The sequence below is a fragment of the Sturnira hondurensis genome, unplaced genomic scaffold (genome assembly GCF_014824575.4).
Source record: "Sturnira hondurensis isolate 20B ecotype Veracruz unplaced genomic scaffold, ASM1482457v3 Scaffold0022908, whole genome shotgun sequence".
Lineage (NCBI taxonomy): Eukaryota > Metazoa > Chordata > Mammalia > Chiroptera > Phyllostomidae > Sturnira > Sturnira hondurensis.
In genome coordinates this window covers 2,998,714-3,021,844 of record NW_028095539.1, presented here as the reverse complement: position 1 = coordinate 3,021,844, position 23,131 = coordinate 2,998,714, and the positions used below count along the sequence as shown (strand labels likewise).

The 23,131-nt window shown below is 49.4% G+C and overlaps 1 protein-coding gene across 3 annotated transcripts in view; it reads right to left on the bottom strand.

Annotated features, from left to right (window-relative positions):
• Positions 1 to 23,131, bottom strand: part of MVB12B (multivesicular body subunit 12B) — a 151,636-nt gene that overhangs the window by 36,418 nt on the left and 92,087 nt on the right. The gene's annotated exons all lie outside the window — the stretch shown is intronic.

Genomic DNA, 23,131 nt, shown 5'->3' with positions numbered 1-23,131 from the left:
GCTTTTTCTTGTGCGACCTCACTCAAATTGAGCTCCTCATGGTTTGAAGCTAAGAACGAACATATTCTAAGTTGTACTCGATTCTTGATTTTCCTCCTAAACCTGCCAGGGTTTCTCTGGGTAATGATATCCAGCCACTTGAAAATCGGCCCTGTATTTTTTGAAAGACGCTTTAGTCCGAACAAAGAGGGAAAGGACACGACCTAACGACCTAAAAAGACACCGTAAGTGGTTTCTCCACGTGAGGCTTTCAGGGCCCGGGCAGCGGGGAGCAGCAAACCGCGGAATCGGGATGGAGGGACCGTCCTGAAAGGCAAGGCCCAGCAGGAAACCAAGCGCCTCTTCTTAAAAACTACTTTCTTTAATGCTCCAAGGAGTATTCCATACATTTTTTAAAACTAAAAAAAAAAAAAAAAAAACCAACCAAAAAACCCCAGACCTCTCAGAGGAAGCAAATCCCGCAGGCTGGCTGCTGTGGAGGGCGAGGGGCATGGGCTGGGCAGGGAGCGGCCTGGAAGCGAGAAGAGACCCAGAGAAGAGAGCTCCGATCCAGCTTGGGGGCCAGAGCTGTAACAACCGCACAATGGACAGTGGGGTGCCTTGTAACTTCCCAACGTGGCTGAACACCCACGATCTCCTTTATCCTCATTCCTACCCTGCGCCTGTGGGGCTGACCCAGTTCCAGTTTCAGAATGGAGACACTGGGCTCAGAGGTTTCCCGGCCTGCTCAAGGGAACCCAGCGGGCCACTAACGGACCTGTGTGTTGAATACGTGTCTCTCAGCTGCTGTGTAATCATTTGTTGGGTCAGTGGAAAAATTGTCTGAGTGGAGGCCTGGAAGGGACCCCAAAACCCAAAGTCAAAGGTGGCCCCTTGTGGGAGGATGCTCTGGGCTGCTGGTCCGGGTGCCTGGAGCGCCCGGGTCATTCATTAACAGGCAGTTCAGTCTCTACCGTGACTGAATTCCAAACCGTCTGTGACAGGCGTGCTTCGAGAGCACGCCCCTCTGGGCTCGTTTTCATTGTTTAGCTCTGGTGGAGAGAGGGCCCGTCCGATGTTCGGGCTCTCAGCACTATTCCATCCAGGTTGGCCAAGGGCCAAATCGTGATTTCATTTTCACCCAAGGCTGTGAAAACACAGTGCGCCTTTAAACATTCTGCCTGGAAAACCCCAAATGGCCGGAAGGAGCGGGGTGCTACTCCACCACCCCGCTTTTCTTTGCCCTGTTGAATGAGATGGGACACTTCCCCATTTCCACTAAGTCTGCCTGGGGGTGTTCAGAAGGCAGATGAAAGGGCGAGAAGGGAGAAGTGAAGGGAGCTCTGTCCTCACACTTAGAGTGTCCATTACTGGTGGAAACCGGAAGGTCAGGACATGAAATAACTCGTCATCTGTCAAACTGGGATGCCATGAGTGGGTGTCTAGCCAGCCAGTAACCCCAACAGACACACAGCACCTGAATTTCAGCCCAAATGGCTGCCTCCCACCTTCCTCCTACAAAAGCCATAACTTCCTTGAAGTGATTGCTTCTTTCAGTAAACTGACCCCACCAAAGAGCTGACCGCTGGTGCTGGAAGGGAAGAGGGAGTCGCCAAGTGCTGAGAAAATGAAGGTATAGCTGGGGAGGGGTGCAGAGGAGTCTGGGATCAATTACACAGTGGAATGCGGCCGGGCGCAGCTGGACGCTGCTCTGCGCGGGATGAGCCCCCCGCGCCGCCACCGGGTGGGATGAAGAGTGGGAGGGGATGGAGAGTGGGGACTCCCCAGTGCAGGGCAGCAGGGCTCTGACCCGGCAGGGCTGGTTAACTTGTGGCCTGAGGATGGAAGCAGGAGGCACGAAGCACGGGGTTCTGGATGGTTTGGGAGAAGCAGGGGCCCCAGGAATACTTCAAGGGTAAAGGTGGTTTGAGAATTTTAAGAGGCCTTTTCCCCCCTGATTTTTATAAGTGGGTATTGAAGAGGGGCTCTCCTGGCCCGCGCTGCTGGGGTGAAGCAAGCCCTGACCACGGCCTTAGATGCCACAGAGCAGGGCCGTCACCAGACAGACCAGCGTGCGGCGCGGATGAAGTCAGCCTCCATCAGAAGATGCCGTCCTAGCAAACCTCAGTTCCGAGAGCAGAGGGGCTGCAGAGTCGAGGTGGCCTGAGAACAATGGGTCCTTTTCCTCCCTAGCTCTGCGGCTGCCTGTAGGACTCAGCCGAGCTCCTGCCAATGTTTGGGACACCCCGAGGTGGGGAGTCAGAGGGGCCTCCATGGGACCTCAGCAAGTACACCAACAGCCTGGTTGGAGGAATCCAGGGTCTCGGCCCGATTCCTTCTCACATAAACAAACTCACAGTTAAAATTATTAACGGTGATGTAATACAGGGAGGAATTTATTTTAGTGACCAAATTTATTTAAATAACTTATAAATGACGTCGATTTTTATTTATAGAACCATTAGTTCCACAGGTTCATCAAAATGTTTTACTTTTAGTTACCGTATTTTGTGGGAAAAATTATGAGCCTTTGGGACTATCTTGGGAAATTATCCTATGAAAACATTTACGGCCTAATTACTGTATTGGGGAGAGATTTTTCAAGATGGCTTTATCAAAGTTTATCGTTCTAAAATCACGCACAACAGCAAAGCCATAACATGGGACTGTCGAGGGCTCTGTGGTCAGATGAAAACCAGCCACACCCACGCCAACAGCCACTGCGAACTCACCCCTACCCTTAAATCCCTTCGGTACACCTGAAAGTAATACCAAAAAGCACTGAGTGCAAACTGTAATCGAAAAATAAAACAAATCCTTTCGGCTGTACCTGGGGCGCCACCAGTCCATTCCCCAGCCCCAGGCCACTGTGGCTTTCGCGGTTACAGAGACTGGGGTTCGGGGAGCAGCTGCGGGTTGTGAACAGTGCCAGACAGGGAAACTTTCCTCTGGCAATAAAAAGTGCACGTTGCCCCACCAGGCTTTGCGGAACGAGGTTCAGACTCGCGGGGGCAGGCGGAGGCCGCGGCAGCGTGCTGCGCGGTGGTGAGCACGCTGGTGTACCGTTTAAGAGAACAAAGCGCAGGCCGGTGCAGAACCTCTGTAGTCGAGGGGGCTGGGGGGCAGGGCGCACACACTTTAACAGCCAAACTCCTCCCCTCACACATGTGTAAAACCTTTGGAATTTCACTGGAAAAACTTTACTTCGAAAGTAATCTTTGAAGTTGGAACATTAAAGCAGGAAGGCCATTTCTCAGCACAGAGAAATGGTTTCAAATTGCCGAAGGGACCGAAGGAAGGAGTGAGTGGGCGCTGAGCGGCGCCCGCTCGGGGGCGTGGACCCTGCACGTTCGTCTCTTTCTCGGATTTTCCCAATGAGACAGGAGACATTCGCCTTCTCTCCCTGGGCCCTTTGGGCAGGGCCTGATGAACCCATGCCCTGGGCCTGGACGGCAACTGGTTGGTAATGAGGTGTGTGTGTGCATGCGCAAAGTGCATACATGCACTCGACATGTGCACATGCATGTGTGGGGCACGGCAAATGCACGCATGTGAGATGTGTGCACACACTTGTAGGTGTGTGCGTGTGTGGGGTGGCACACACATAAGATGTGTACGCGCACATGCGGTGTGTGTGGTGTGCGCGCACGTGTGGGAGGCACACATGTGTGTTGGTACATGCACGTGTGTGGTGTGTGTACACATGGTGTGTGAATAGGTGGCACAGCAACAAGAAAAACAACTGCAAACAACCGTGTGAGCCCTGTAGGTGAGCAGAGGCCCAGCCTGTGACCAACCACCCCTTCCACGAAGCACCAGGGGCCTCCAAGCTTGATAGCACGGCAGGGGCAAGTGGTGACCCCACTGCCACACCTCTGAGCCCTCGAGTCCCTCTCCAGCCCTCCCTCACCAGGCCCAGCCCAGCGCCTCTCCTGGCTTCTGGGCCCCATCATTTACCGGGCCTGCAGTCCCGTCCACCCTCGAATGGCCAGGGACTGGGGAGGGCTCATGGGGAGGCGGGGCCTTCTTGGGGTTTGTGTACAGGACACCAGCACAGGCAGAAAGAGAAGCTCAATAAAAACCTGTGGAACTGAAGAAATGGGACCTCGTGTGTCTCACGGCTGACGAGGCACATTCAGTGTGTCTTTTCTTTAACGAGCTTTCTCACAATCCCCACCCGACAGGAGGTGGACAGAGGTTCTGTCTTACTGGCGGACCTGGGACTTGACTCCAGGGCATTTAAGATGAAACCACATTGTCCTACAGCCACCCCCACCCCCCAGTATCAGCATGTCACTTGGCCCAGAGAAGACAACGGTCCTGCAATTTGCAGAGATGGCTGGAAAAGAAAGGTCTGCGAAGCTGCTAAGCATTTCACAGTTCTTTTATTTTGGGCATCAGTTAGCAATTACCCTTGAACTTCCCTCCCCCAGCACCAAGAGATTTCAACTATTATCCCAATTACTTCCGCCAAAAAGCTCAACCAAATTCGATTCACCCCCCGCCCTGCACCCCACACCCAAACACACCACTGGGGAGCAGGGACCCGGGGAAAGCGGCTCTGACAACTCTCTTTCCTCCACCGGTTGAAATGCTTCCCACTTGCTAACCCAGCGCATGGAGGCTGAACAGCAAGCGGCCTCGGTATTTCCAGCAGTATTCGGAACGTAACCCATCTCCAGTTCAGCCAAACAACCTGGAGGCCCTGTGGAGGCTGGCTGCCCCCCAAATGCCGGATGCACTCCAATGGGGAACATGCGTCCCTGGCCCCAGACCAACTCCCAGGGCCTGGTAGGCCCACAGGCGTGCAGTGGAGCCCTGGCTGGAGGAGGTGCCCTAGAGGGGCAGCACGTCCCCGGCCACGGGCACGGGCAGGGCCTGTCTTCTCTGCTGTCTCTGGCTCAAAACCAAGCAGAGCTACCAGCCAGGAGCAGGGCTCAGGGTTTAACAAATGACTGGCTGACAGGGCCATGCCGGAAAGAACCAGGGACTGTGCTGGCTCTATTTGCTACAAAGCGTATTCCGTGTGGGAGCCCCAATTGTGTGCAGCCACATGGGTGTGCATGCATCCATCTGCATGCATGTGCACACCTGCATGTGCAGGCACACGAAATGAAGAACCTCCAGGGCACTTGGTAACAACCCTCCCTTTCTCATCTAACAAAGGAAGAACCGCTGCTGGTCACAAACCTGAAGAGGCTTTGACAGGTTGAGCCCCCTGCCTCCCAGTTGTATGGGGGGTGGTACAGCTGGGAATGTTTTTTTTCCCATACAAGTCCCGCATTACCCGTAAGAGCGGCTGAGGAATGAAACAGTGTGACTTCCATAACCGCCAAACCCACGACATTCCAGGTGTCCTCAACCAACCAGCCTGCATGGAATTTACACAGAGACTCAGCAAACAGCCCGGGATCAATCACACGACACACCTAATCTGCTCTTTATACGCCACCTGGCTTTTCATTGCTTACCTGTGACCACAAGCTGTGAGTTCCTGTGCATCTTTAAAGCTAAATCAGAAAGACAAATAAATCCTTTCAAAGGACACGTGCCTGGCCCGGGAGCTCCAGGGCTCTCTCTTCCTACCTCTGGAAGGCAGGTGGCGAGGCCAGTCCCACTCCGAGCTCCCTGGGGCCCTGGCTCCTTCCTCTGCCTCCTACTGAGCCCGTGGGGTGCGGGGTGCAGGCCTGATTGAACCCACCTCTCTCAGAGCCTGGCCACGGCCTGTGCTCCAGGCTGCTCCTCGGAGCACTGAAGGACTGCAGGGGGCAGCCAGCTCTCAGGATCACCTCCTCAGCAGCGCCCTCCGCGTGTCCACCCCCGCTCTGGAAGCATGCAGAGCCGTGGGTCCCTTGAAGCGAGCCCCTCGCCACTCTTCCCCCAGCCCACAACTCTGTGCCACGGAGCACCCACCGTGGCCCAGGCCAGTCTGCAAGCGTCACCTCATTGAATCCACACTGTACTCTTCGCGGAGGCTTCCCCTGCCTCCATGTCTGTTTCCACAATTGAGAAAAACCAGCTCTCAGACAGTAAAGGGCCTGGCTCCTGACCAGTGCTGGGGCGAAAAGCAGAGGGAGGGCACTCAGCCTCCCAGTCCTCTCGTTCCGCTCTGAGCCCCTGTTCTTCCGAAGATGCCAAGATGCCACCACTGAGGACCTGGGTTGCAGCCCAGGGCAGACTCAGGCGTTTCTGCCAGCAGTGCCCCAGCCTGTCACCATGGGGCCTTGTCACCGGTGGGAACAGGCCAAGCAGTTGAGACACCCCCACCTCAGTGCTCCCCATTCCAGGCTGACGGGAGCAGCTGGTCTTCACCCACAAGACCCACGGATGCCCCTGGGACTCCACAGCTGTGCTAGTGGCCTTGATCCCAGGTGCCATTTCTCCTGCTCGGGTGCCAGCCGTGAGCAAGGGACAAGTGCCCTTTCAGCCTCGACCACACACCGCACAACAGAGGGGAGGTTAAGAGTGGAGGCCGGGCCAGCCTGCCTAAACCGTGTGACTGTGGGGAAGTCAGCCGAGCTCTCTGTGCGTCCGTTCCTGCACCTGTAAGCTGGGCTTGGTGAGACCTACACCTCTTAGGGATGCTACGAGAGTCGAAGAGGTGGTTTGGGTAAAGGGCCCAGCGAGGGGCTGGCACTCTGCACATGCTGAGTGTTGGTTACTGGTGTTAGTGTGCACTTCCGACACAGAGCAGAGAATGACCAGTGTGTGTTCCGGAAACCCTCTGTCTCTGTGCCCTCCCCCCACCCCTACACTCAGCAGTTTCCTGTGAATAATCCCCACCCAGGGGAGGGAGCAGGACTGCGAGGGAGGGTGTCCCTGATCCAGGAGACTGCCGTGACATGACAAATACGCTGCAGGCTGACAATGTTTCCAAGACATATTGGAGTTTACTTTGTCGTTTGGGTCTGCCATCTGTGCCACTGTGAGGGGGGCTGGCTTCCCAGGCTGCTCGGGGACCGGGGGACAGGTCCACCAGTCCCTGGGCAGATCTGCAAGCTCAGCCGGCCATCAGCTTGGCTGCCTAATGAGAGGGAGTGGAATTCGCACACCACCTCCCTGGGAGCCAGGCCTCCCCTCCCAGGGAGGCCGAGGGTCTTCGCGCAGCACAGTGGGGTGGCCAGTGGTGCTTGCCACCCAACGAGGCCCCTGCCTGCAGCCCCTGCAGGGGCCTCGGCCGTCCCAGAGCGGGAGCGGACGGTGATACGAACTCAATGCAGAGGCCTTACAGTCAACTCTGATGCCATCTGCACCAGGAGGCTGGGTGTACAGACTGATGGGGTCAAGTTTGTCCCTGTGGAGTACGCAGTCTAGGATGTGGGAAAGGCACTTAAAATGAGGGGCAGAAGAGTGTGGAAGGCAACGACAAGCTCTGTGGAAGGCACAAAGGGGGCCCCTGGGGGCACTGCCACCATTTACCCGTGTGACCTGGGGACACCCCCTGAACCTCTCGGAGCCCCACTTCCTCATTGATAATTATACCACATGCTTCCCAGGGTGGTTATGAGGACGGTATCGGTTTATACGTGAAAGTGATTTCGCTCAGCAAATATCTGCTATTATTCCTAAAGCCGGACAGATGCAGGTGCCACTTGCTTCTTCAAGGCAAGGCTGGCTGAGATGGCAGCAGTCCTTCCCTTCGCAGGTAATGACACACCAGTCACCCCAGCCTGAGCGCAGCTGCCCCTCTCTGTGCTCAGAAACGGGGACTCAGGGCGTGCTGGGCCCGGGGCCAGCCTTCCAGCTTCAGAATTATCCCTACGTCTCTGAGCAGGAAAGATAGGAAGTGGCTAAATTTGCCCAAATTGTAGGCTGTCCTTACTTTTAACCATGAAGAATGACTCTCTGCCTTCCTCTGGAAATGAGCCTTAGCAAGGAGGTGCTCTGGGCATATTCACTCGCATCCGAAACCACGCTAATGACAGGAGACCAGGGAGGCCGGGCCTGTCTGTCAGGCCAACAGCCAGAGAGAGAGAGAGAGAGAGAGTGAGAGCCAGAGAGAGAGAGAGAGAGAGAGAGAGAGCGCGCGCACGAGCCTGCAGGTCTCGGTGGCCGGCCCCATCTGCCTCGATTGCTCTGTGGACGTCTGCACTGAGCATCTGCGGCCACCGCGCCTTCTCCAGTGACCCATCTCAGCAAAATGAGGAGCACGTCTGACTTCCACAATTTGTATTTGAATTTGTATGGTGGCAGTCACATCCAACTGGTGTTTGGGGGGGCCCTGGCTCTCCCCGCACCCACCCACTGCCCCCAGTATCTCTGCCTTGAACAGTGGGTGTTACCAACCTGACTTGCTCCCAGGGCTGGGCACACAATTTGGTCCTCAGTCACTGTTTGCTGAATAGGTGAGTATCCCTGTCGAATGCTCATAGCATCCCACCCCCCCGCGTGAGAGGTGCAAGCGGCCCTGCCGCAGACAGGAGGAGGATGAGCCTGAATAAGGGTGCCTGCAAGTTACTGGACTGCACCCAGCCTGGAAGGCGGGGTTCTCCAAAGCCCCTGCCCCTTCTGCAGGCCACGCTGCCTGTTCCCAGAGTGTCGCCAGGGAAGGTGGGGAAAGCTTTCCGATAGCACTTCCAATGATCAAAGTCTTGGAATAAGGCTCTTGAAGCAATTAAAAAAAAAATAAATGGCCCTGGCTGGTATAGCTCAGTGCATTGAGCATGGGCCTGTGAAGCAAAGGAGCACTGGTTCGATTCCCAGTCAGGGAACATGCCTGGGTTGCAGGCCAGGTCCCCAGTGGGGGACACATGACACACAACCACACATTGATGTTTCTCTCCCTCTCTTTCTCCCTCCCTTCCCCTCTCTCTAAAAATAAATAAATAAATAAAAATCTAAATGAAAATCAATGAATTAGTTGGTGTTTCACAGTGAACCCTAAGAACAGGATAGGAAGCAGTGAGTCTCTAAGAACAGGTAGCAGCTGTGAGTCCCTCTGATAACAAGGTAACTGTGTGGCAAAGAAAGACTGTGCCTCCGGGTGGGACTTGGCCCAGCCACTGGGACCAGGGCGTGTGAGGGTGTGGGCGGGAACAAGGAGGGCTGGGGGGGGGGGCAGGGTCGGCAAATCGAAGCAGGGGCCTGAAGAGGAGCCTAACTTGTCCAGAACTCACAGCGAGTGCCGGGTGGCCCCGCCACAGCCACATACCCCCGCCACATGCCCGAGAGCCAGCGTGGGGCAAGAACACTATGGAACTTAGGGCCAAAACCACAAAATGGGACAAACAGGGGGAATTTTACTTTGGCGAGGCGTAAAATACACAGTCATACACCTTCATGGCCTGACGCTACACTGAAACGAACATAACTAATGCTCAAAAACGGCAATGACATGAGACACTGGCAAAGCAGTAAAAGCCTCCTGCTCTGGCCAAGCGGGATGGAAGAACACGCACAAGACGTGACACGCCCATCAGCCCTGCGCGGTCGGGAAGGGCCCTGTGCGGGAAGGGCCCTGCGCGCACCTCCCGCCCCGCCGCTGACGGGAGGAAGACGCGTCTCTGGGTGTCAGGGGGACGTTACCCATCACGCAGTAGATGACAGAGAAGGTCAAATGCATTTTAAAAAGTAAAAAATTATGCAGGTTGTACTCTCTGACCACCACGTAATAAAATCAGAAATTAATAAGAAAAGGTTGAACAAAACGTCAATCACTCAGAAAAAGTATTTTCTAACATTTGAGTCAGAGAGGCAATCAAAGCTAAAATTACTACATATTTATAAATGTAAGTACTATTATCAGAATACTACCAAAAATACAAAAAAATTAGCTTTAAATACTTGTATTAAAAATTAAAAAGAACTGAAAACAAATGAAGTGACCATTAAACCCAAGAACATACAAAGAACAAAATAGGCAAAACCAAATTAGAAAAAAGGAACTAATGATACAATTAAATAATGAAATATTAAGCAAAAGCATAATGCCTCTGTACATAAATTTTAAAAAGTTACTTGAAAAGATAAATAAAACAAAATAACAAATCTTTAGCAAAGATAATCACGGAAAAGGGGAAAAATAACATTAGGGATATATTTGATCATAGAAATATTAATTTTAAAATTAAAGAATGGAGGCACAATTTTATGCCACTGAAGTTTAAAATTTAAATGTAGGGGCTGTCTTTTCTTTCACTAAAAAATACAAGTCACAAAATCGACTCAAGAAAAAGCAGAAAGCCCGAAAAGAACCAATCCGTGTAAAAGAAACAGAAAGCACTGCTCCTGCCCACGAAGTCCCCCAGCCCTGCCAGGGCTCCAGGGCCGCTTAGCTTTTACGGGGAAACTTTTTCCATTTCTTTTTTTCCCCAAGGAACAGAAATTGCAATGCTTAAAAATATTCTTGTATTTGAAAGAAAAACTCTGATTCTCAGGTCACTCAAAAATAATGTCTTGCTAAGCATCAAGCTCGATTTCATGCATATAAAACACCAAAAGCCTAACCTAACGACCAGCAGCTCAAATCTAGCACATATTTAAAGAATAATGCCCCAAAGTAAGACGTACTTAATGACTACAGCAACAAGTTTCTAAATGCTAAGTTATCAGAATAAATGGATTCATATTAATAAGTGAGAAAGAGTATAATATTGTATCAGTAGACTCTGCAGTTATATTTGTATGAAATTAAAATTAGTGCCTAAATTTAATTTCTAACAAACTCTCAGGAAACAGAGATAGGAGAATCGTTTCTTTAGCGGAACCAAACTCTCTATTCTAAATTCCCAGCCAATCTCGGACTGGAGTGCAGAACACGAGAAACATCCCCTCTGAGGCCAGGAACCAGGCAAGAAAGAATGCGGGCCGCTGCCATGACCTTTTGCTGCTTTGGCGGTTCTAGCCAATAACATAAAGCAAGAAAAAGTCGTCGAAGAGCTAAAACTGCATTTGCAGACGATACTGTTGATACTGTATTTTTCTCTACTGAGAAAACGAAAGTAAATCGATGGGAAGTTACTGGAAATAACAAGCATACAGAGAGCTTGTTACAAAATGAATATTCAACTTACAAAATGAATATTCAACAGTATTTAAAAATATATATGTAAACAATTCCCACTTAAAACCGAAAGGGCAGAGAAAGAGGAAAAAAAAATTTAAACCTAGAATACAGTGAACTATAACACGTCACTGAGTGATATAGAAAGGCATTTGAATAAATGGAGAGTCACACTGGAGTTCTAGAAGGAAAGGTCAAGTACTTCAAAGATGATCATTCTCCCCAAATTAAGTTATAATTCAGTAATTTCTCAATCAGAATCTTTGAAGTAATTTTCTGTGGAACTTAAGAGTGATTCTAAATTTCAGCTGGGTAAAAAATTGAACTAGAATTACCAGAAACATCTTGAAAAACTGCAGAGAATAGTACGACAGGATATCAAAACACACACATTTATAATAATTAAAAGTGGCCTTCCCCTTAGAATATGCATTCAAGTCAATGGAACAAAACACAGCCACGAGATATATCATAGTAGATAAGAGGCGGTTAATTAAGATGGTTTTCAAACGTAAGATCATTCAGTAAGTGGTTCCAGGACAATGATCAATAATTTGGAAAAACATAGATCCTCATCAAAACAACTTACAGAAGAATTTTACATTTAAATGTTAAAAAAAAGGGAAAAATAAGTTTCCAGAGTGAACTAGAGAAGTGCCATGAAATAGAGAAGGCCTCTCTAAAATGTGACGGCAAAGGCATGCAATATGAAAAAAACAAAATTAAAGGTGAAACTACAAACTGGCAAAAAAGCGGCAGTAACATGAGAACAAAAACAGGCCCTTTCCCTCAGCAGCTGCTGCAACGCCATAAAAAAGCCAGACCTCAACAGAGAAGCAGCAAGGGAGTGAGCAGGACAGGAGAGGGTACCAGTGGCCAACAAGCCGGGGAAGTGGCCCCTTGCCGGTCGTTAAGGAGATGCAAACTAGCAGGAAGCTGCCATCCCACCTTTCCAAGGGACACAGCCTTTACAAAATAGCAGTGAGGCAGCGAGGCCTCAGGGGAAAACCCCTTTTGCACACGTGGAAGTTAAATGCATTCAACCATTTTGGTGGTCAGTTTGTTATTCTATCAAAGCGCTTACAAATGCCCACTTACCCTAAGGAACAAGATTTATCTAAAGGAATGTTCACCAATGTATTACTTTTAGAAGTGAAGACAATGTAAGTATCCGGTCGTAGAGGATTGGTTAGATAAAGTACATTGCATCCAGGAGGAAGGTGTATACAACCATTAAGTCCCCGGAAGACTTGAATGATGAGGACAAAGCAGTGTGACCAGGTCGCAAACAGAAGGGACACTCTCAGGGACAAAGAGGAGCACGCGGCCCATATACACAACGACATGGACAAATCCAAACCGCCGTGCCAAGTGGCATCCAAAGCTGCACGTCGCGGGAACGCACTTCCGCACCGGGAACCGGGACCGACTGCCGGACTCGTGAGGTGTGGGGAATGACTGGGAACAGGAGAACTCTGGGGGGAGCGGGGTGGAAAACTCTGTACCTTACACTCTGGTGGTGGGTGCACTGATCTGGTGGTTAGGCTTTAGGCAAAATGCACTGGACTACACACACTGAAGGGGTGGTTTGGCCGTACATAAATCACACCTCAATAAATCTGACAAAAAGCAAAAAACAGAATGGAGGATCAGGTAGAACTATACTTTTATATAAAAATAAACATATGGTACAGAAAGAAGTTGAAAGAATTACCTTAAAATAGTTTCTCTAGCGTAATGGGATTATGAATGGTATTTATTTTGTTCCCTATACTTTGATGTATTTTCCAGCGTTTGTACAATGAACATGTTACTTTTGTAATTCAGTATTGTGTCTGTTTCTGATAATGTAAAATGTATCATTGTACCGTTCGGTCTAGCAAAATCTTTTTTAAAGGCTCTTACAGGAACTGCTGAGTCCCGCCAGCCCAGCAGAACTTTCTAGAGCACCTCTGTTCCAGCCCAGTGAGGTGCCAGGCTCTCACCAGCTGCTCAGAAGGGGAGGCGGGAGGGCAGAGCTGCAAGAAGGACCGCCTGGGCCAACGGCTTCGTTCTGTAGCTGGGAAAACTGAAGCCCACAGAAAAGAAGCGACTTTCCCGAGGCTGGAGGTGGTCCAAATGAGCCGTGAGCCGCAGAACGCTGCACAGTCTTCAGCACAGCGAACGCCCGTGGAAATCTCGGAGCGAACACCTGACTGTCCCAGGGGAATCCAGCCTCCCCACGACTCCAAGATCAGCCTGCAGACTGTGACCAGTGTTTCCCATTCTTTAGGGCACGGAGTCTTGCTCCATATTCACTTTTTTATTTTGTCAGTATAATTGTTGACTTTATACTTTTCTCTACAGCTGACGTCTTACTTTTTAAATTTTAGTTTTTTAATTAAAAAATTTTAAACGTTATTATTATTATTCTTAACTTAATTTTTTCTGAAATTCACTCTTTAAAACTCAAAATTGCCCTGAGTATGTGCTCCCCCTTCCCATGAGCATCTGACCACTCCCACGCATGGCTGGGGAAGAAGGGCGGGCTGCCCGGGGAACAGGCCACACCCCTGCGCACTTGCCCTGTCTGCCCAGAGGCTTCCAGGCTCTTGACCTTTCCCTCTCCTCTGGGAACAGCGTGTTGCAGGTACGGGGCTGCTTCTTCAGCCTGCATCCCAGGTGAGAAGACACGGGGAGCAGGACCCTGCCAATCTGCAGTCACCGACTTGGAACCTGAATGACACGCAAAATGCTGGTGATGTCACTGCAGCAGAGCCCGGCCAAGGCCGATGAACGGAACTACTTTGATCTTACTTGAACAAGGCTATCTGCTGATACTCTCCTATGGGGGAACTGAAAACACTGAAACAGCCATCCCCACGTCACACTCCCTCCTGGGTACGCGCCAGGGCCTGAAGGGGGCAGGAGGTGGGGAGCAGACAAGCTGTAGAGAAAGCAGCAGCTCCGAAGGGTGCAGACTCCGGGGCCATATGATACAGTTCAGAAAGCTCTGCATTTCCCCTCAAGAGCTGTAAGCTGCACCATCAATTTCATAATTTGCCGTACTCGTGTGTGTGTATTACTGCTCTAAAAGTACACTTCAATTGTAAGACCCATCCACTATTCGGAAATGTTAAAACGTGTAGGGAAAGTGCATCTAAGACCCAGGGGATACTGGGAAGCACGGGGAACTCAAGGTCAAGGAGATGACTGCAGGGCCAGCTGCTTCATTACTTAACCTACAGCTATTAATTCTTAAAACAAAATCCACTCTGACCACCTAAATATGAAAGATCTTACCTACTCCACTGCTTAATAATTTATAGACTTGGCGTAAAATGCGTACCATTCAGCTCTCTAGAACTTTCAGTGAGTTCTATTGTGCTCCAATCATTAACGGTCCACTTGTTTGGCTCAGGTAAATTACATTTGCATATGCAAATTATGTCTAAATACCCTGTACTATTAATGTTATCACTAATTACATAATAATAGTTACCAATTTCCACACGGATCAAACTTACAGTTTTGTAGCTATTAGGGAAATTGTGCTTTGTAATTAAGATAATCCTCATTTCCAGATGCTAATTAACTATATAATAATTAGTCTCATTCACTAATGCAAATTAAGGATTTTCATCTTTATTGATAAAGGAGTCGCTTCTTATCAGTTAAGGAAAGATAGGCCCAGAAATCTTGCAGAGAAATCCTTTTCCCCCTCTAAAGGTTAGAAGGTAAATCCATTTTTATCAGTCTCATTTGAGAATGCAAATTAGGTCTGATTAATCAGGTCAAAGACAAATGTCCTCCTCTCACTTCAGGGCAGAATGCACAGCTCACCGAGTCCATCTCTGTCCCCCAGCGCACACTCAGACCACCAGTTCACAGGGCCGGCATCTTCCTGTCCGCAGGCAGCTCGGAAGGAGCCCCGCGACACTTGCGTCTCTCTATCACCCTACCTTTTGTTTCCCCTTCACCCACCACCAGAGCCTTCTGAACCCGCTGTGTCTTCACAGCTCAGCCACAATGCCAATGAGCAGGAAGAGACTTTTGTGAGTAAACACAGAAGAAAAAGAGAAAGCCGTGTTTGTCCAGGGGATTATTAAGTTTCCTGTGCTCCACACAGAACCCAAACCGGCACCTCCCACCGTGAGTGATGAGGGCTGCCTCGGCGAGCGCAGAAGGGCTGACAGCCAGCGCGGCCTAGTTGGCAGGCCCCAGCCCAGGCCGGCCACATTCATCATCCGCTAAACCAATCCACCAATTCCGCACCACCATTTGTCATTAATTATGCTAATCAGCACACCATTACTCTCTGATGACACTGTGGCTGTTATTAGCCAGTTATGGCTTTTCAAAAGCACCACTTATTTTGCATGCATGGGCCGCGCCTGCATTAGCCTACAGGGAAGAGATGTCCAATTACGAAAAGAAGAAATTTGCTATTATCTTTTTATAACAAACCAATTTAGTAATTAGAAAAGTCTCTGAACTCATAGATTCTTCCCCCCACCCCCAAACAACTGGAAAAAAAAAAGTCAGCTTTTCAATGTTTCTCTGAAAGAAAAGGAAATGCCAACACGGAGGTTTGTTGCCACAGGTTTACAAGCGGGGCTGGGGGCGTGCCCACGCTCCAGCAAGGGGCGCCCACAGAGACTCCCTCGGGGCTGGTTCTCCCCCTGCCAGTTCTGATCAGCAGGGCCACGTTACTACGTGTGTTTCGGTCACTAGGAAAGCCTGTGGGATGAAAGCACAAGGTGTGACCTTTCACAGCTCACTAGCGGCAGATTGAAGCTGTTCACCCCACGGTGCCAGACTGCACACACCTTCCTCGGCAGACGCTTCCTGGGGAGGGCAGCCTGCTCCAACCTCCGTGCCCCTGCACCCCCATGACCCGCCAGCAGCTGCAATGCCACTCAAATGACCTTGGAGACGTACAATTTGGCCAAATTAACACATGTCCTGCGCAGGGTTTCAGGTGAGAAAAAGGACTGAACTCGGTCTTGCAGAAAAATGGAATCCTCTGGGGCGAGCAGGCCGACCATGTCGCGGGGAGACCTCCTCCGAAAGCCGGGGCTCAGGCCCCACCAGAGGGGCCCGGCGCTGATCCCGGGGCGTCAGCGGGGCTACCCTGCGGGCGCGCCTCCGAACCAGCACTGATTCCAAGTTGTTGTGTTCAGGCTGGAGTCTTTACCACTAGTTTTAGCAGCTTAGTCTGTATTAAGAGCTCATTAATATCATCAGAGTAAATGGGCCTATTAAAACATCTTTAAGCAATATCTGAACATAAATCTCCCTAAACTATATTTAATGACTGTACTTAAGATACATTATATGCAAGTCTTAATGAGACATTAGATAGCATTTTGAAGATTAAAATGAGAGAATCCATATAAAGTCTGTCCACTTAATGTAGCCTTAAGCTATACTGATGAAAGCATTACTACCAAATTATTACTGCATTAGAACAAATATTTTTAATCATGTCTGATTTACGCTTTCTGTTTTTCACAGGATGTCTATTTCTAGAAAAATACATTTTGAGTTTATCAGAACGAGAATGTGAAAGGTTTCCGACTTTTGAAGCATTAGGGAGGTGAAGATAATACAGAATTTTCTTGGTCCTGCTTCTAGAAAGTGCTCTGGCCTCCGAAGCGTGCATAGTCATTCTCGTGCTGCGGGCGGCCAAACATACTGCGCTCAGTATTAAACTTCCTTCGAGGCTGGACTACATAGATGCAAAACAGAACTTAACCAAAACTGTTCTGAGGACCAGAATATGGCGCAATGCGCACAGTACAACCTACATGGCATTGGCGGCAGCCACTAGGGGCCCCTCAGGGAACCCCTCCTTTTGAGTCCCACGGAGATCCCACCTCCCAGAAGGCAGCCGCCGCCCGCGCCCCCAACCCGCAGCAGACACCCAGACGGACAGAGAGACGGCGTCCTCTGCGCTCCCAGGCCTGCGACCTGTTTGTTTGCCTGTTTCCACGGAGGCCTCGGTGAGGTCATGCTCCCACCCCAGGGACCCTCTGTGAAGAGCAATCAGTGCTGCTGCTGGAAGGATATTAAAAAGAAAAAAAAAAAAGTTTGCTTCCCCCAGGGCTCCGGGAAGTGAACCTTTTACTCAGACCCAAATCCGCCTCCAGTCTGTTCAAACACGGGAGGCCGCGGGGCGACGGGCGTAGGCGGGAAGCGGCTGCTTGGAGCCGGCAGCCCAGCCGCAGAAAGAGCTGCGTCTCTCTGCACGTGGGATCATACTCTATTTAAAATGGACATACATATCCCAGGTCTGTAAAAACCACGGTAAGCCTTAGTACACGGCAGTCTTTTTTGAAAACAGGTCAAACCTCAGATTCTACACACAGACATTTTTGTTTGTATTTATTTTTGATGCAACAACAACAAAAACAGAAACACTCCTTCCCCCGGAGACTGCATCCACCCCTTATCAAGGTAGCAGCCCCACACTTGAACTTCGGGTTGAATCTGCCAGTCCCCCCCCACCCCCGCTGAGATGCGGAGGGAAGGTCACCCGAGAACAGCACGAGAGTGAGCCTGGTTGGGTAGCAGTCACCCCGGGGCACGCACAACCTGGACTCGGTCTGATGTCAGTAAGACATGCTTTGCAAAAATCCGCACTTTGGAAAACGCTAGAGAAGAATCATCATTGAAGCTTTTTAGGCTTCTTTTGATACTTTACACCAAAGTGTAACCACCTTTTATAAGTGCTATTCAATTATGAAAGACTGCTGGGATTATGTAAATCAAGACGACTCATCCGGTGACACCTCTCTTAACAGAATGAGATTAGCTAGCTCCCCACCCTCCTTCAAAGAAAAAGAAAATAGCACAATTTCAATACTGGCCATTTAAAGAAGACCCCCTCCTTTTGCGTGCAAAATTGGTAGCAACAAGCCTATTTCCATTTGCTTCTCCCAGATAGGCTCTCTCCAAAAGGAACTAGTTCAAAGTACAATTTTGCATTCTTAACTGCACGAATTAGGCATTCTTCATAAATAACAGCTATGTTCTATACACAGGAGCTCCTTTTTATTAGGGACACAGTAATGAACAATGAGCAATGTGTTCTATTATTCTTTGTCAAATCACAAAATGCTACGTTAGAATAACTGTGCTGGTCAATGTAATATAGTAGATTAAATTCAACTTCTGTGGAAAAACCACTGTAAAACAGCATGATAAGAAGGCTATAAAAAATTTAATTTTACTCCAAACTCCATCACAAAAAAAATGGTGTGAAAAGTAATTTTGCATAATCAGTACACGCCATCTGGAACAATTAACCGATTTCTATAGAACTATGAGGATCAGTCATATCTGCTTATTAAAGATCAGAAATTATACAAGTAATAAATCCTTGAAAAAACTGAGCGTACTCCCGCCTGTCAACGCTATTTTAACTTCAAATACTGAAGAACGCCTGATAAGGCTGAAAAGAAGAGATTAATATATGCAAATTACATCCAGCATTTAAAATCCCCACAACTGTCTCCGGGTTTCTGTCCCTTATTGCTGCCTTTATGTTTTATTCATACACCAACTCACCTGTCACTTCATAAGCTATAATATTATGGGGGTATTATTAAACAGCATAAAGCCGTGCTTTAATTGGAAAGCTTCATTGCATTTTCCAATTATTTGGAGTAAATTAAAAGCAGATGCACATAGTTTAATAAGGAGTCTAATATCAGTTCCGGGAAATCAAAATTCATTGTCGTGATAGTTTTGCAAACTGTACTCAATTTCAGAGGTTTTCAAAAGAAAATCTGTCTATGCAATCTGTTAATTGTCATTCGGTTAATAACTGTTTAAATATCCAAACTACACAGCAGCTTCCTATTAAAAAAAATAAACCAAGGGGTTCATGCAAGCAAATAAACACAGTGTGTCCCTCCTGGGCCGGGCTGGACTCCTCAGACCTGCCCCTTCACCTCAAAACTGTGGAGGCTGGGAGAAAGCTCCCCACTCGGCTGGCCAGGCCCAGAGGGGAGGACAAAGAACAGCGGCGCTTGACTTCCGGGAGCACCAGGGGTTGGCTCGCTCAGACAGCTCTTGGTGGAAAAGGGCAGAAGCCATGTTATAAATTGTGTTTTCAGAGGTCTGTGCTGCTCAGCACAAAATTAACTTCCAAAGTTTTAATTGGTCCACCGAAAATAAATCCTTTTAACGAGTAAATTAACCGATTCAGGACACAAACATGGAAAAATCAAAGAAAGCAAATGTCGCAATTTGTTTTTTAAAAATTGACCCCTGAAGGGCCATTTCTTTACTGGTTCATGACCTGGGAGGGGAGTGGTCCCCGGGCTCTGCAGCGGCTGGCTGGCCGCAGTGCCTACACCTGGATTGAACTGCCACACAAAGGGCTCGACTCTAAGCCACTATGGAGTTAAAGAACGAGACCTTAGAGGTTGTTCTTCGTAAGGGATCTCGCTCACAGATGGAGTCACATCGTGGCAGCTACAAGTTGCACACACACAAACACATGCAGCCAGAGCACTTACAAATGGGGAGTCACGGGTACCCTCCAACCAGGACACGTAACCTTTTCATTTCTTATACTCAGTGACAGACTTTTCCACATCCTAGGTGTGCAAATTATAATAGGACAAGCAGTAATTGACTTGTAAACTCCACCCACCGTGAGGGCTGCAATTAACCTGTTTTTAGCATAAGAACTGCAGCTCTGCAAAGTTCATAACTCGACTCTCTTCCCCGATCCAGTTAAAACCAGAGAGTCTTTCTGAAAGGTAACAACAGCACAGAGTTGAGTCTCCATCGCCCCTTTCAGAGGGTGCATCGGCTAACACCCCTATCATCTGAGGGCGACCCCCACCCCGCCGCCCCTGGGCGAAGAGGACACTGAAAGTTGAACACGAGAAACCATTCTGGCAAAACAATCGGCAACTATGCTCGAAGCTGGAAGGTAAAAGCAATTCTTGTGCAGTGATCCAAAAATCAGCATCTTTTTTTCAAAATTACCTGTTTTAATAAGTAGACACACTGTGCCAACTGAACCATTTAATTATCTGCAAAAATGATGAATCAAAACAATAGTTTGCAAAAATAAATGACTAACCTCTGATTAAAATGTGTGTCCTCATTAAGTCCACATAAAATGTACAGTATCGTTTTTAAAAACGTAGCCCGAAGAACGGAGCAATCCCCCGGCATGGAAACAGAGCCTCGGGTCCTCCCGTGAGACAGGGGCATCTAAGAAAGTTGTTTAATTTACTCTCTTAAACCCGAGGGAGCACGCCTTCAATGCGCAGTCTGTCCTGGGTTGGCTGCGCCAGCCTCAGTGTGGGCCTGAGAGCTGGGGACCTGTGGGCTGGCAGCAGCTGGGGAGCAGGGACCTCGTGATGCGTTCAGGGGGTGGTGTGACTTTCATGTACCCTTAAATTAAGCCCTGGCTCACAGCTATGTAAGAATTCTGGGGAAAGGAAAAGAGTTGGTTTTTCCCCCCCTAAAAGTACTGGGATGGGAGGGACCGGAAAGAAAGAGCTACAAACCAAAAGGCAAAGGGGAAAGAAGTCAAACCATTTAGATCGTTGAGCACAGACAGATCCTCTTTCAACCAGAGCTGATTTGATGACAAGGGGAAATCGGAGGCTGACTCGCATGTGTAGAAGTTCTCTCTGAACTTGTGCTACCCAGCAGCACACCGGCACCTCCAGCGATCCCCAACTTCTGAACTAGAATGGGGGATTTGCTTCATGTTATGCCAAAAGGCCCCCTGAGGTGGGCAGGGTCCCTCCAGGTGAGCTCCTTTGCTTCATGTTATGCCAAAAGGCCCCCTGAGGTGGGCAGGGTCCCTCCAGGTGAGCTCCTCCTGGCTCTGCCTTGGTGGGCCAGCCAGCTGCCCCCTCACCTGACGGCATTTTTAGATAAGGTGGGGGGTGTCCAACTGGACAGGGAGTAAGATCAGTGCCTCCTGGAATGACATATGTATGACGGCTGTCCCAGTCACCACTTCTGGGGACCCCCGTCAGTACTAAGCACTTCATGTTCACGATCTCTAACCCTCAAGATTACAGAAGACAAAAAGGACTGAAATGTTACTAAAGTCACACAGCTGAAAAGGGAGGATCTCAAAAGTCAACGGAAAGCGAACATCACTGAGCGGCCCTGAGGGCCAGAACGTGGACTGGGCGTGAGGCACACACCCGCATCGCCGTCCTGACCTCCCCGAGCTCCCGCAGAGACCTGGGCCCTGAACGGGACGTTATAACCGAAGACAGTCGACTCACTGAGAAAAGGAAAACCAGTCCGATGGCCGTTTCACGAAAAGCGTCAATAGCCAAGAGGCTGATGGCCAAAGACGCTGCCCACCTTGGACCTAAAAAGCCACAGCCACCTTTGGCAGAAGAAGGATGAGTGACAACTGTGTAAATCATATGTGAGAGGGCCTTCTGACAGGAGTGACACTGGCGTTTTGTTGGCACAGGGTGTCTTTGAGGTAAACGCACCAGGCAATGGGACAGAAGGACGGGTGCCTTTATTGCTGCCACGTAACAAGCGATTAAGTGCTTCTAAGTGTGTCCCCCGAAGTGAGGCTTAGGGCCAACGAGGCAAGCTTTTCTCGCTCATTCAAAATCGTGGCTGTCGCCTGGCCAGTGGATCATGCGCTCGCTCGTGCTGGGAAACAAGTCGGGCAGGAGAAACCGCTGACAAAGGATCTCGGCCTTGGATGGGAGCTCCGCTTCGCTGTCTCAGAGACAATCGGAAGACAAATCTGAGGAATAAGGAGCCTGGTTCTCTGGGATGTGTGATAAATATATTCCACCCAAACTCCAGGCTGGAGCAGTGAATTTGTTTTTTTAAACACAAACCGGTTAACACCATCACTGGCTATTAATAAAAAGAGGAGGGAAGAAGCCTCGGCTGTTCAGGACACTGACACCCCAAGCACGATGGGCGAGTTCAGGTGTTTTGCCCGCAGGAAGGTGTTCAGGTGTTTTGCTGCGTTGTTCCTTCCAAACCAGACCGGACTTCCTTCTGTCCTGACGGTGGCAGTTCAGTGCATTCATTCTGGCACAAAAGGGAGGGGGAGCTCGTCTTGTGTGACAAAGGACAACTTTTCATTTCATCTCTGAACCCTGGGCAGCCATCCCACCTGCTGTGGGAGAGGAGGTTCCCTGGGGTTTCTGATGGGGGTCGGCGGGAGGACCTGTGGGGCAGTTCCGGTCACAGTCACCCATTACAGCACCTCCTACGATCAGGCCCGACTCTGACCCTCACCACAGACCACGGCCACCCATTTAGCAGACAAGCAAACTAAGGCACAAAAAGGTTAAGCTTCTTGCTCAAGGTCACTCCACACTAAGTGAGGAGGCTGTCTGCTCACCCTTCACTGTTCTGCCCAGCAACTGCCAGCGGGGGCCACGGCCACTATCAGAGACGCCCTGCGGACTAGGGAGTTGCCACTGGTTCAGCACCTAAGGCCTCGTTCTGATGGGGTCCCAGGGATGATGGGCCAGGAATCAGTAGAGATTTAAATAATGCTGAGACCTCACAGGCCAAGTTAGTCCCAGCAGAATTCACTCCAGGCGTGGATGCCATTTTCCACTTCAATCTGGCAAGTGCAGGGAAATGGTCACGCACACCCTGAGGTGGCATCCTCAGTACAGGGACCTGGAGCTTAGGTCTGGAGTCAGAGACCTGGGTTCGACTCTCGGCCCTCCCACTTACTGGCAGTAACTGGGAGCAGATCACAATCCCTCCAAACCTCTTCAGTTTTTTATTACCTGTCAAAGAAAAATATGTGTAAAGATACAATATAGAGAATGTTTCTTTTACAAGGCTTGAGCATGGAAGCTCAGCAACAATGGCAGCTGCGCTGTCTCTGTACAATACAGGCACTAAGAGAAACAGCGCAAAGCCTAAGGATTTTTCGTCCGGTTGTCTTGCTAAGGGTGTATCGGGACTAGAAAGATGATAAAATGCATGGCAAGTGCTCACTACACAGGCTTGCACATGGTAAGTGCTAAAGGAAGGTTAGGTATTATTAAAACAAATTAACATGATCCATTTTAATTCAGGCAAAAACTTCAGCTCCCTAAATGTATTTAAATTAAAGAACTTGCCTTGATTATATCATTTTTCCCTCTCATCTGATAATGTACTATTATGAGAGGGACAGAGATA